Raw genomic sequence first — 13,544 nt, 5'->3', positions numbered from 1 at the left:
ATTTCTTGGCAATTAACTAGGGACAGCTTATTTCTTGGTAATTAACTGGACACGCTTAGAGACCCACTTTCTTATGGAAGCCTGTTTGGGTTCCCTCCCAGACAGACACAGAGCAGTTCAGAACATTTTTTGATCTTGTGCGGCTGCAAAGGGTTCATTCTCCAGCTGCTGACTTAATGGTCAAATTTGGGTCTGGAGCTTAGATAACCTGGAAATGTCTCTTCCTCCTCTGAGTTTCTTAAGCAAAAACCTGCCCCCATTGAGAAATTTCTACAGGAGAAGAAAAAAGAACAAAGAAAGAGCAAGAAGGTAAGAATCATCCCTAAGGTGGTTCTCCCCTCAAGACATACCTGTTCTACTTTCACCCTTTCAGGTTCAACATGGACTGGGGGTGAGTTGGGGGTGTTCTCCTGGATAGGCAAGAGATCTTTGTTCCCCACACAAGATTTTTAGGCAAGCTGGCTTTTGCTTGGAAGAATGAGGGGTGGTGGGATTCTGGGAAGGTTTCTTAGGGAAAGTCACTTGAGCTGAATAGGAATTGATCAGGCAAAGAAAGAAAGGGAAAGAGTTTTCTAGGCAGAGTGATGGCACATGGGAAACTTTGAAGAGGAGAGGAGAGAGACTGCAGATTTCAAACTGTACAATAGCAAGGCATGAAGCTGAAAAGGTAAACAGGTGGCTGGATTGTAGGAGTTTGAACTTTTTTTTTTAGTGTGATTAAGCCGAAGAGTGACATGATACAAACTTTAGAACTACCTGCCGGTTGAATGGGTGGGGTATAGGCTGGGTAAGACAAGAAACAAGGATATCTGGTAGGAATGTCTTAGGACAGCTCCTGGTGAAATAAAATGGCCTGAATGAGATTAATACTACCAGTACTTGCGTAGCCAGCCACGGTTCTCAGCACTTTACATGTAATGACTCATTCACCCTCGAAGTTATCCTGTGAGAAAGGCAGTACTACTCCTTATTTTATATTTGAGGCAGGGAGAAGTTGAACACTTTGGCCAAGGCCACATGGCAGAGCCAGAATTCATCATCTGTGCTCTTAACCATTATACATCCTCTCTTGAACATAGAAAGAAGTGGACAACAGATTATGGAGATAGTTAGGAGGCAGAATTGATAGGACTTTGTGATTGACTGGATATAGGAGACGGAAGAATAAAGGATTGCTCCCAAATTTCTAGCTTAGGTAACTTTTTGAATGGTAAAGCTATTTGCTGAGCACAGTTGCACAGAAAATGGTCAACAGTTTGGGAAAAAATGAAGAACACAGTTTTGGACATACTGCATTTGAGATGACTATGGAAAATCCAAGTGGAGATATTCAGTAAGTAATTGAAAAAACAACTTTGGAGCCCAGGAAACAGACCTGGACAGATGTCATAGAAGTAAGAGCCATTTGGTAAGAATGTTCAGGGAGAGCATTGGTGAGTGAGAGAGAAAATGACATTAGATAGAACCCTGAGGGTAAGCAACATTTAAGGAAGGGCAGAGAAAGGAAACCACCAAGGAGACTTTGGAAGAAGCTTCTGGGAAGATAAAGTCAAGAGAATATGATGTCATGGAAGCCCAGAGGAAGCATTTTTTTTTTTTTTAAAAAAGAGATAGTCCATAGTGCCAAACACTGCTGGGAGGTCACAAAAGAAAAGGTCTGAATAGTTTATGGATGCTCTTAGGAAGGACAGTTGCAGAGGATTAGTTGGCAGTGGTGTAAGGTGTAGGAGATAGTTAAAGAAGCAGAGGTAGCACATGTAACCAACCCCAGAGAAAAGTTTGGCTGTGAAGTGAAGGCGGGAGAGAAATGTCCCAAGCGGAAGAATTTTAGTTAATAGGTGTGTTAATACGAGAAAGATATGAAGAGGGCAGACATGACCATGGGTAACTTAGGTGGCTTCAGGAGAGTTAAGGGATTTGCCATCTGGTTTGTCAAAAATTTACCACTAATTTATTAGATGATGTATTAGTCTACCAAAGAGGTGCTAATGCAAAGTATCAGAGATCTGTTGGCTTTTAAAAGAGTATTTATTTGGGGTAAAAGCTTACAGTCCCAAGGTCACGGACGGTCCAACTCAAGGTGCCATAAGGGGTACTTTCTCACCAAAATAAGCTACCACACACATGTTGAAGCAAGTTGGTGGGAGATATCCGCCAGGTTTCAGCCTTCCCCCTGGGGTTCCTCTTCCTCTGAAGCTTTGTAGGCCCAGCTTCTTCCTGATCTCAGCAGCAGGCTTGCATAAGGCTTGTCTCTCAGGGCTTCCCATGTCATTCTTGGTTCTCTTCTCAAGGTCACCTGTAAGCTATCAGGCAAATAGTTCATCTCTCCCCAGGTCTTTAGCTCTTTAAGACGTCTCCTTTCTACCACAGGGCAGGATAAAAAATGACGAAGTTCTTCCCTCCGGTGTCTTCTTGAGTGAGTGTCCATTTATATCAGACCCACCAAGGGGCAGAGCTTAACCTCTGCTGATGTCGTGGAATCAACGCCCTTATCTTAACAGATAATCTAACCAAGGATACGTCAACTGAATTTAATACAATCAGAAGGTATCCCACCCAGAGGAATAGTTTGCAAACATAATCTTTCTTTTTTGAGGATTCGTAAAATAATCTCAAATTATCATAGATGATCTGCCTAAAGTTGGCCAAATCAGCACTAGAACTCAGATATCCTAGTTCTGGTCCTGTACGCTTTCTGTTACCCAGCACCTTAAAAGATTTCTGTCTTTTTTTTTTTTTTCCTTAAAGCTAGTAGTTTTAAAATGTTACTTTTCTTATAAAGTAGAACTATAATCTTCAGTATTTAAGTAATCTTGTTTAATAAATTGGTTTTTTCTTTCATGAGAGGACTTTGTAAACGTTTGAGAAGAAAAGAAAGTATACTGTCCCATCACGGTCCCACTTTTTGCATCCTTCTCGACACCCTCCTCGGTCACTCGTCAAACCAACCCTGGCAGCCAAAATGGTGAGGCTCATGGAGAGCAGGGAAGATTTTCAGGCAGCCTTGAACAGTGCTGGTGATAAACTTGTAGTAGTTGATTTCTCAGCCACGTGGTGTGGGCCTTGTAAAATGATCAAGCCTTTCTTTTATTCCCTCTCTGAAAAGTGTAACATGGTGGTGTTCCCTGAAGTAGATGTGGATGACTGCAGGATGTTGCTGCAGACTGTGAAGTCAAATGCATGCCAACATTTCAGTTTTATAAAAAGGGACAGGCAACAGGTTTGGCCCAGTGGTTAGGGCGTCCGCCTACCACATGGGAGGTCCGCGGTTCAAACCCCGGGCCTCCTTGAGCCCTGTGGAGCTGGCCCATGTGCAGTGCTGACGCGTGCGCGCAAGGAGTGTCCCGCCACGCAGGGGTGTCCCCGCGTAGGGGAGCCCCACACGCAAGGAGTGCGCCCCGTAAGGAGAGCCGCCCAGCACGAAAAAAAGTGCTGCCTGCCCAGGAATGGTGCTGCACACACGGAGAGCTGACACAACAAGATGACACAACAAAAAGAAACACAGATTCCTGTACCACTGACAACAATAGAAGCGGACAAAGAAGATGCAGCAAATAGACACAGAGAACAGACAACCAGGGTGGGGGGAAGGGGAGAGAAAGAAATAAACAAACAAACAAATAAATAAAAAGGGACAAAAGGTAGGTGAATTTTCTGCCGTTAATAAGGAAAAGCTTGAAGCCACCATTAATGAAACAAGCTAATCATGTTTTCTGAACATATAACCAGCTGTCAGTTGTTTAAAATTTAAATTGTAATTTTTTTTGTTTACAAAAATGATCACATATGAAGACCATATATACCCAACTGCCATCTGATTATAAATGACAATAAAATATTAATTCTACCCTTTTAAAAAAAAGTATGCTGTATAGTATTTGAAAGGATTTTATATTCTTGACGTCTGCAGGTTTGTTATTGAGAGAGGACTAGGTATCACTTGTGAATTTTATAATGCCTTTAGACTTACACGTTGTACACTAAAAAATCCTTTAGAAAAATAAGTAGTTTTCCTTGGGCAAAAATGAAATGGTACTTTAAATGTAAAGGCTTTTTTTCCCATTTTCTCTTGTACTAAATAAAAAGACCAGAAACCAAAAGAACAAATTAAAAATCATGGAAGCTGGATTGATTTGGGTGATGTTCTTAAACTTTTGTAGTTAGAGTTGGGTATAGACTCAGTGTCCAAGAACTACTGCAGCCTCCATCTAGCACTGTGATTTATCTATCTCATCTACCTCTATATCTTGATATCTGTCTGTTTATGTATTGTATTAGTCACCTAAGAAGGTGCTGATGCAAAATACCAGAAGTCTGTTGGTTTTTATAAAGGGTCTTTATTTGGTATTTACCAGCCATAAAGCATAAGTTACTTCCCTCACCAAAGTCTATTTCCATGTTTTGGAGCCAGATGTCTGCCGATGTCTGCCAGGGTTCATCTTCCTGGGTTCCTTTCTTCCTGGGTCTTGCTTCTCTCTGCAGTCAGGGTTCCTCTCTTCCCAGGGTTTACTTCTCTTTCCTCTGTGTGCTTACTTCCTGGGACTCCAGTTCAAGATTCCAGCATCAAACTCCAACATCAAAATCTCAACTCTGTCCTTTGCCATGTCTTTATACCCTATTAACATGGCCCAATCAAAGCCCTAATCATAATTTATCATGCCTAGGTACAGACCAATTTATAAACATAACCCAATATCAGTTTTTGGAATTCAAAACTACATCAAACTGGTATAATCTCTCAAGGGGCTTGTTATAAAAACTTGGAAAGTACAAATAAGGTCAAAGAAGTAGAAAAAACTCACCCAGCTCCTTATAATACAAAATCATATTGGCCTACTTTAATCAAGTCTTTTTTTGAAAAATACATAAACAAACATACTGTGTATGCAATTATGTAGCCAGCTCTTTTCAATTAGTGTTTTATGATAAACAATCCTGCCTCGTGAACCTTTTCATAAATATAATTTAAATGGATGCCCAAGATCCAGCCCCAAAATGTCCTGTGATACTTCTTACCTACTCCTAGTCCCGCTCATGGGCAGTGAGTATTTCCAGCTTGCCATTTGCTTGTTTGTGCAGTCAGGTGGGGACTGGGGCATGGAGCTAAGTGGTATGGGGGTCTTGTCCTCTGGTCAATACAATTCTTTTAACTGGTTAGTCTTGAATTTTATTGTTAAAGCAGTAATAATCACCCAGCAGAAAAATGCTAATTCAATCATTCAAGGATTATAATTTCTCTATTCTATTTCTAGATTTCTGACATAATTATTTGTTTAAGTTCCTTTTAGACCATGGACCTAGCCTAGATTAGAATTTTAGACAAACTAAGATGTTTGTGGCAGTTTGATATTATTTATGAATCCCCAAAAAAGAGAAAAATTATGTAAACTGGTTTGTCTCTTCTGGATGTGATACCCTTAAATTTGTATTAAATTCAACGGTTTTACCTTTACTTAATGAAAGGTTAGGGCTTTTATTCGATGACATCAGCAGGGCCTGACTCAGGGTTGAGTCCTTGTCCCCCGTGTTGGGCTGATATAAATGGACACTCACACGGGAAGAGAGAGAGCTCCATAGATACCAAAGGAGAGAACTTTGTCAGCTTTGATCCTGCAGCCCCGGAAAGAGAAATGAGCCATTCGCCTGATAGTTCACAGCTGACCTTGTGAAGAGACCAGAGCAGTTGAGAAGGCCTGGAAAGAAACAAGTCCTATGGCAGCCTGTAGCTTAGAGAGAAGAAGGCTGAACTCTTGCAGAGATCGGCAACCATCTTGCTTCAACTTCTGGCAACTGACTTTGGTAAGAAAGCAACCTTGAGTTGGACTCTTTAGGGCCTTGTAATTATAAGCTTCTACCCCAAATAAACATCCTTTATAAAAGCCAACAGATTTCTGGTACTTGTATCAGCACCCCTTTGGCTGACTAATACGGTGTTGTTACAGAGCATTGAGCAAATATGTTGATAGATTTAAAATTCTGTTGACCAAGAGGAGAGAACAAATGGAGAAGGAATTTCTCTGTCAAATGACGAATAATAGAAATACGTACCTGGTACCACCTCCCACAACACTGCAGGAATTTTCCCCATCCCCACCAAAAAATAAAAAATAAAAGTTATGCCATCCCAAATTGTTCAAGCTAACAATTCCCCGTTCTGACCTTGGACAAACTGACCTACGCATCTCTGTTCACTGCCTCCCCACGTTGTAGCCTTCCTTCAGGTCCGCATCAGGCCCTGCCAGTGCAGTTTTCCAAAATTCAAAATGGCATCTAATTTTATCAGTTGCTAGTGAGCAACTCATCTGAGCTTCAGCTTCTTAACCTATCAAATGGGAAGAATAATGCTTCGTCAAGAGGTTATAGGGATTTCTATAATAATGTTTACCTTACTCAAAAGGAGAAGTAAAGACTGTGAGAAACCTTGACACTCTCCAGTGAAAAAAGTTGATTTTTCCTGTCAGAAGTTAAAGTTCACTGCCCTTTGCCTAAGCTGAGATAAAGCCATTGAACAAATACAGCAATTAAACCAAGAACAAGCCATTCCACATTATCTAAAGAACTGATCTTGGGAGTGTCTAAGTCCAATGAGGAACCTAATATCCACTTCTGATGCACAACTTTCTAAGTTCCAAAGGTGGCAAAGGACACTCTAGTGCATGCTGTGCTCACTTAGCATAATCTGGTGTTACAGGCTCAAGCAATGGAACTAGACTGTCTCAGTTTGACTCTGCTACTTCTTAGTTTTAGAAGTTTAGGTGACTTATTTAACTTCTCATCAAAAATGAGTTCCTACCTCATAGAGTTATTATGAAAAAATAAATATATGTAAAGCCCTTAGAGTGCTACAAATAGTGCCTGGACAAAAATTAAGTGCTACCTACATAAGAATGAGTTATTATTATTCAGGTTTTCTTTTTTCTTTTTTTGTTTTTTGATATCTGAACCCTCTTCTTTCCTTTCCCTTCTCTTAAAAGAAACTTCAGATCCTGCAGTAGAAGCAGTAGTTAAGCCATGGTCCTGGAAAAGCTACCAATATCACAGACACTGCCTTTCATTTGGTCATTTGACAAATCACTACTGAGTACTGACTCAGTGCTCTCAGAATTTAAGTATATGGAATGCAATGCTTTCTTTGACTATTCTCCTGCTAATAAAGAAACTCTTCTTTACAAAAACTCTTCTAAAACTTGCTAAAATTTCTTGAGTGCGCACTGTGGACAAAACTTCACTATATTATTTATTTAATTCCATTGCAGTTCTATGAAATTGTTATTATTATCAATATTCCCATTTTACACTTGAAAATTAGAGATTAAGTAACTTGCCTAGAGCTGGTATTTGAATTCTGGGTTTCTGATTTTACCATTCAGATATGTTTAACCATTGTACTTGAGAGGCTGACACATGGGGCCCAAATGGATAGGTTAGGGAAAAACTGAAAGAATTTTTTTTACCTCCTCTTTATTCCTTTCAATGTAGGATCATCCACAATTCATATGGTGGAGATTCAATTACATCATTTTGGATAGACCAAGTCTAGAATCTAGGTAGGTATTTAGGTGTCTGGTGGTAAAACAAGGGAATATAGAAAGAGGAACAGCTGGGTGGAAAGGGATAGGTACTGCACCCCATTTTTGCTTGAAGTGCCCTTGGGACATGAAAGTGGAGAGTGTGGGGTACAGGACCAGAGTCTGAAGGGAAGGGTTTTGAGTTTTATCAGCACAGAGGGGTAGTAGAGGTCATGACTCTAAGTCAATAGAGAGATGGTGGAAAGTAAGAAGACTAAAAATAGAATCTCTGGACCCAATGTTTGAGGGGGCAGCAAAGGAGGCTATTAAGAAGGAACCTTTTAAATGTATGTGCCCCATAAGCTCCTTAGGGCAGGGAGACACATCTTTTTTCATGCTTCTCATTTATAGGACCTTGCACTGAGAACACTCTCAAAGGTATTCTGGAGTGATTCATTTATTACTGTGCAGCTAGCCTGACCTTTAAGAAAACCCAGGCTTCATTATTTTTCACTTTCAAATAATACATATTGGGCTTTATTTAATAAATAGCTCCAGCAAAATTGGCTATCTATCTGGAAGAAAATAAAGTTAGATGCTGTTTTAGTTTTCCTGGTACTAAAACAATTCCTCTTTTTTTTTTTTTTTTTTTTTTGGCTTAACAACAGGATTTATTGGCTTATGGTTTTGAAAATAGGAGAAGTTCAAAACTGAGCTGTCAGCAAGGTGATGCTTTCCCCCAAGGACGGTGGCATTTTGGGGCTGGCTGCAGGCAGTCCTTTGTCCTTGACTTTTCTGTCACATGTGTTAAATAATAGAAAATGGTTGCTTGCATTGAGCATTGCTGGGAAAGACCCCTTTTCAAAAGACTTTTCCAGAAGACAAAAAAATTGTCTTGCAGGAGTTTTCTGAGAAAATGGAACACACCCTACAGGGATGCTGTTAAGCAACATCTGGTGACAAAATTAGTTTTGGTCCAGTAGAGAGAGCTTATCAGAATGGACAAGCATACCATACTAATCAATGTATATCTGCTTTCCATGTTTTGAGACTGTCCCCTTCCCCCTATAAAATGGAAACTTAATGTCAGCCAATCAGAACACCTCCTCATTTGCTTTCACATTTGCCCTATATGAGCTTTCTTTTACCCCCTTGGTGGAGCTCTTTTATACTTTCTGATTGGATGCTGCCCCATTCCTGAATCATTCAATAAAGCTGTGAAATCCTAAATTGCAAAAAAAGTTTTTCTTTTATCACATGGCAATCCACTTGGCCGTGTCTTCTTTCTCTTCTGGGTTCTTTGGACTTCCAGCCTCATGCTTTCCCATGGCTTCTCTCTGTGTCCAATTTCTTTTGCTTATAAGGTCTTCAGACCTATTGGATAAAGGTTCACTCTCATTCAGTTTGGGCACACCTTAATTAATAACATCTTCAAAGATCCTACTTACAAATGGGCTCACACCCATGTGATGAGGCTTTGGGACCTGAACAAGCCTTTTTGGGTGGACATGATTCAATCCTCAACAGTCCACCCCTGGACCCCAAAAAGACACATTCTTCTCACATCCCAAATACATTCATTCCATCACAATATCCCCAAAAAAGTCATTTCAGTAACAATAATAAGCACAAATCTCATCAAATTCAGTCATGGGTGTGGTCCACCATCGGGCAAAATTCCTCTCTCTGATAGATCTGTGAAATGTAGAAAGCAAGTTGCCTGCTTCTAATATTCTAGTACACAATGGAGGAATAGGCATAGGATGAACATTCCCATTCCAGAAGGGGAAAATTGGAAGGATAATAGGGGTCACAAGCCCAAACAAGTCTGAAAGGCAGTAGGTCAAACTCCATTGGATTTCAACATCCAAGAGTCATCTTCAACTTGATTCTTTGTCCTCTGGGCTTGCTGGAGTAACAGGACCACCCCTTTCAACTGCTAGTACAGTCACCACACTTTTCCTGAACATTGGGGCACAGCCCCACCATCTCTGAGCATGGGGTGGCAGCACTCTTCCTGAATAATGGGGTGCTGTGTCCTCACAGTCCAAGCAGAGGGGCAGATGGCCTGCCCCTTCCATGCACAGGGGCAGACCTGCACTTTCCACCCATGTGGGTAGATCTGCTCTCTTGGCTAGAGGAGGTCTCTTCATTCCAGACCTTTGCTTCCATTGTTCTATCCCTGAGGTCATTCTTCCTTCAATTTGTCCTTCTCTGTCCTTTTCAGCCCAGGCAGGCAGTGATTTTCCTCATACAAATTTTGCAAAAAACTTGTCAAATTGGCATGCAGTTCAATAGCATCTCCAATCCCAACTTCCACAGCAATGGCTGACTGGATCCATGTTCAGCCATGCCCTCTTTAACAAAGGGTTGTTCAGTTAAACCTTATGTGGAACCCTGTCCTCTGGAGACTTACCTCCCAGAAGCTTAGGGAGGTTCCTGTAGGGCTACTTCTGGCCTTAGTCTTAGAGCACACTTTCTAGAGAGGCTCAGAATTTTCCAAATCAATTGCTGGTTTCTTTGTGCTTAACAGTTCAATCCTCAATTTATCTCTTTCACCATAGGCTGCAAGGAGAAGTCAGGCTGTACTGTCTACATCTAGCTTGGACATCTCCTCAGCTAAGTATCCAAGTTAATGACTTTCAAATTCTGCCTTTCATCCAACATCAGGACACAATTTTGCCAAGTTCTCTGCCATGGTATAACAAGCATTGCCTTTCTTACAATTTCCAATAACACATTCATCATTTCCTTCTAATGCCATGTTGAAAATATGTTTATTTTCTATCAATAGTGTCTTCAAAGTAGTATAAGCATTTTCTATCAAGCACCTCACAATTCGTCCAGCCATTTGGAATTACCCAATTCCAAAACCATGTCCACATTTTTTTGTATTTGTCAGTGCTCCATTTTCTAGTACCAAACACTGTTTTAGTCTCTCAGATGCTAAAATAAATACCATACAATGGGTCAGCTTAACAACAGGAATTTTTTGGCTCACAGTTTTAGAGGCTAAAAGGCTTGCTTCTTCCTAGTATTGTTATCTTCTGGCTGGCCAGCAATCTTTGGGAATCTTGGCTTTTCTGACACATCACAATAAACATAGTGGAATCTTCCCTTTTCTCTTCTGGATTACATTGATTTCCAGATTCTTGCTTTTCCCATGGCTTCTCTCTGTGCCCAACTTCCTTTGCTTTTAAGGTCTTCAGACATATTGTATAAAGGCCTACCTCATTCAATCTGGGCACACCTTAAACAATAATATTTTCAAAATCTTATTTACATATATGTTCAACCCACAGGACCAGGGTTTGGGCCTGAACATAGCTTTTGGGGTGACATGATTAATCCCCAATGGATATGTTTCTCATGCAGTATACAAAATCAATTTCAAATGGAATAAAATATCATTTCAATATAAAAAATATTAGGAAAAATGAAGGCAAATATTTGTATTTCTTCAGGGTAGAGGCAATTCTAAAGCAAGATGAGAAACACAGGTGCTCTAAATAAAACAACAAAAAAACAGAGATTTGACAGTATAAAAATTAACCATTTCAATGCAGCAAGAATACCACAGAGTCAAATGACAAACATTAACCCAGAAGAAAATATTTACTAATATATATATCAAAGTGTTTCTTCTCTATGACAATTAGAAGTTACCATGCCCTGCTGAAACTTGCAGAGATATGTCCTGTGTTCTGCCCATGGTGTTTCAGATGAGTACAGAGATTTTAGGGACAACAGTCTCACATGTTAATGGATATTTAAGATGAACAGAATAAACCAACTCATTTTAATTAATTAATTATTAAATACTTGAATAAGTTAATTCTGTTTTTTTTTAAGATTTATTTTTTTATTTATTTCTCTCCCCCCACCCCCTTGTCTGCTCTCTGTGTCCATTCGCTGTGTGTTCTTCTGTGTCTGCTTGGATTCTTGTCAGTGGCACCAGGAATCTGTGTCTCTTTTTGTTGCATCATCTTGTTGCATCAGCTCTTCGTGTGTGCAGCACCACTCCCGGGCAGGCTGGACTTTCTTTCACGTGGGGCGGCTCTCCTTCCGGGATGCACTCCTTGCGCGTGGGGCTCCCCTACATGGGGGAGACCCCTACATGGCACGGCATTCCTTGCACACATCAGCACTGCACATGGGCCAGCTCACCACATGGGTCAGGAGGCCCTGGGTTTGAACCCTGGACCTCCCATGTGGTAGACAGATGCTCTATCCATTGAGCCAAATCCAGTTCCCAGTTAATTCTGTTTTAATCCCTTGAATAGCAACTGGGATTTGCAGAGTGGTTTCACACCCATGATGCCTTTAGCTTCACCTACAGGCCCTGCATCCCTGTCTCTGACTGTATCCCTACATTCTTCCTTATTCTGCCCCAACTCAACCAGCTGCTTCGCTCTTCCTCAAACATCTCAGCATCTCCTGCCTCAGGACATTTGCATATGCTATTTCTTTCCTTTGGAGAATGCTCTTGCCCACAGTCCCTAATGCTTGATCCCTCATTCAGGTCTCTCCACAGATGCCCCCTCCTCAGCTAGGCCATCCCTGACCACAAGGGCAGGAACTTGGTTTTACTTCTACTATGTTGCCAGTTCCCAGAGCAGCACACTGCCCATGACAGTAGCACAAATAAAAACCTATTGAGTCAGTTAATTAGTTTTTTAAAATATATTTTTATTACAAAAGTTGTTAACATACAAAACCATCATGCACATGTGTGGCATTCCCATACAATACACTTCATGAACATACCACACTATCGTGGAACATTTGTTACAGATTATGAGGCAATATCATCAGACTATTAGCACTAACTAAGGTCCACTACACACATTTGCCATGTTTTTTCCATACCCCTCTAATATTAACACAGGACATCTTTGGCATTGATGTAAGAATATTATAGTATTGCTGTTAACTATAGTCCATAGGTTACATTAATTGTATTTTGTCCATGCTTCTCCACATTCCCAACACCCTGCAATAATGACATACATCTGTTCTAGTTCACAGAAGGACATTCTTACATTTGTACTAGTAACCACAATTCTCATCTAGAGAATAAATAGTACCTCGATTATTCTCTAGCTTTCTTTCAATTGACATTTAAATCCCTAGACTACCCTTGTCAGCCACAATCCCATTCATAAACCAGCTACTACTCACTATAATGTGTTACCATCAACTCCATCCATTTTCACACTTCTACAGTCAAGTTAATTAAAACTTCTACATACACTAAGCATCACTATGCCTTTGCATTGCTGCACTTATCTTCTAATAACTGATATTATAGGTTTTAACTCCATGTGTTTATTCTTCATATTTAGTTCATATTAGTGCGACTATGCAATATTTGTCCTTTTATATCTGGTTACTTCATTTAGCATAATGTCATCAAGAGTCACCCATGTTATCATATGCGTCCCAATTTCATTTCTTCTTACTGCAGCGTAGTATTCCATCATATGTATGTACCACATTTTCCTTATCCATTCATTGATTGATGGATACTTGGGTTGTTTCCATCTTTTGGTAATTGTGAATAATGCCGCTATGAACATTGGTGTACAAATGTCTGTTCGCGACACAGTTTTCAGTTCTTCTGGATGTATTCCTAATAGAGGAATTGCTGGATCATATGGCAGTTCTATATTTAGCTTCCAGAGGAATCGCCAAACTGTCTTCCCTAAAGCCTGCACCATTTTACAATCCCCCCAACTGTGAAGGAGTGTTCCTCTTTCTCCACATTCTTTCCAGTATTTATTGTTTATGTTTTTTAAGTAATGACCATTCTAAGCAGTATGAGATGATACCTCATTGTCACTTTGATTTGCATTTCCCCGATAGCTTGTGATTTTGAACATTTTTTCCTTGTGCTTTTTGGTCATTTGTATTTCCTCTTTGAAGAAATGTCTACTTAAGTGTTTTGTCCATTTTTTAAAATAGGATTGCTTGGTCCTTTATTTGTTTTTCAGTTGTATGATCTCTTTATAGAATGGAAATCAAACCTTTATCAGA

The sequence above is a fragment of the Dasypus novemcinctus genome, chromosome 3 (genome assembly GCF_030445035.2).
Source record: "Dasypus novemcinctus isolate mDasNov1 chromosome 3, mDasNov1.1.hap2, whole genome shotgun sequence".
NCBI classification, from domain to species: domain Eukaryota; kingdom Metazoa; phylum Chordata; class Mammalia; order Cingulata; family Dasypodidae; genus Dasypus; species Dasypus novemcinctus.
Note: the sequence above shows the minus strand (reverse complement) of the source record.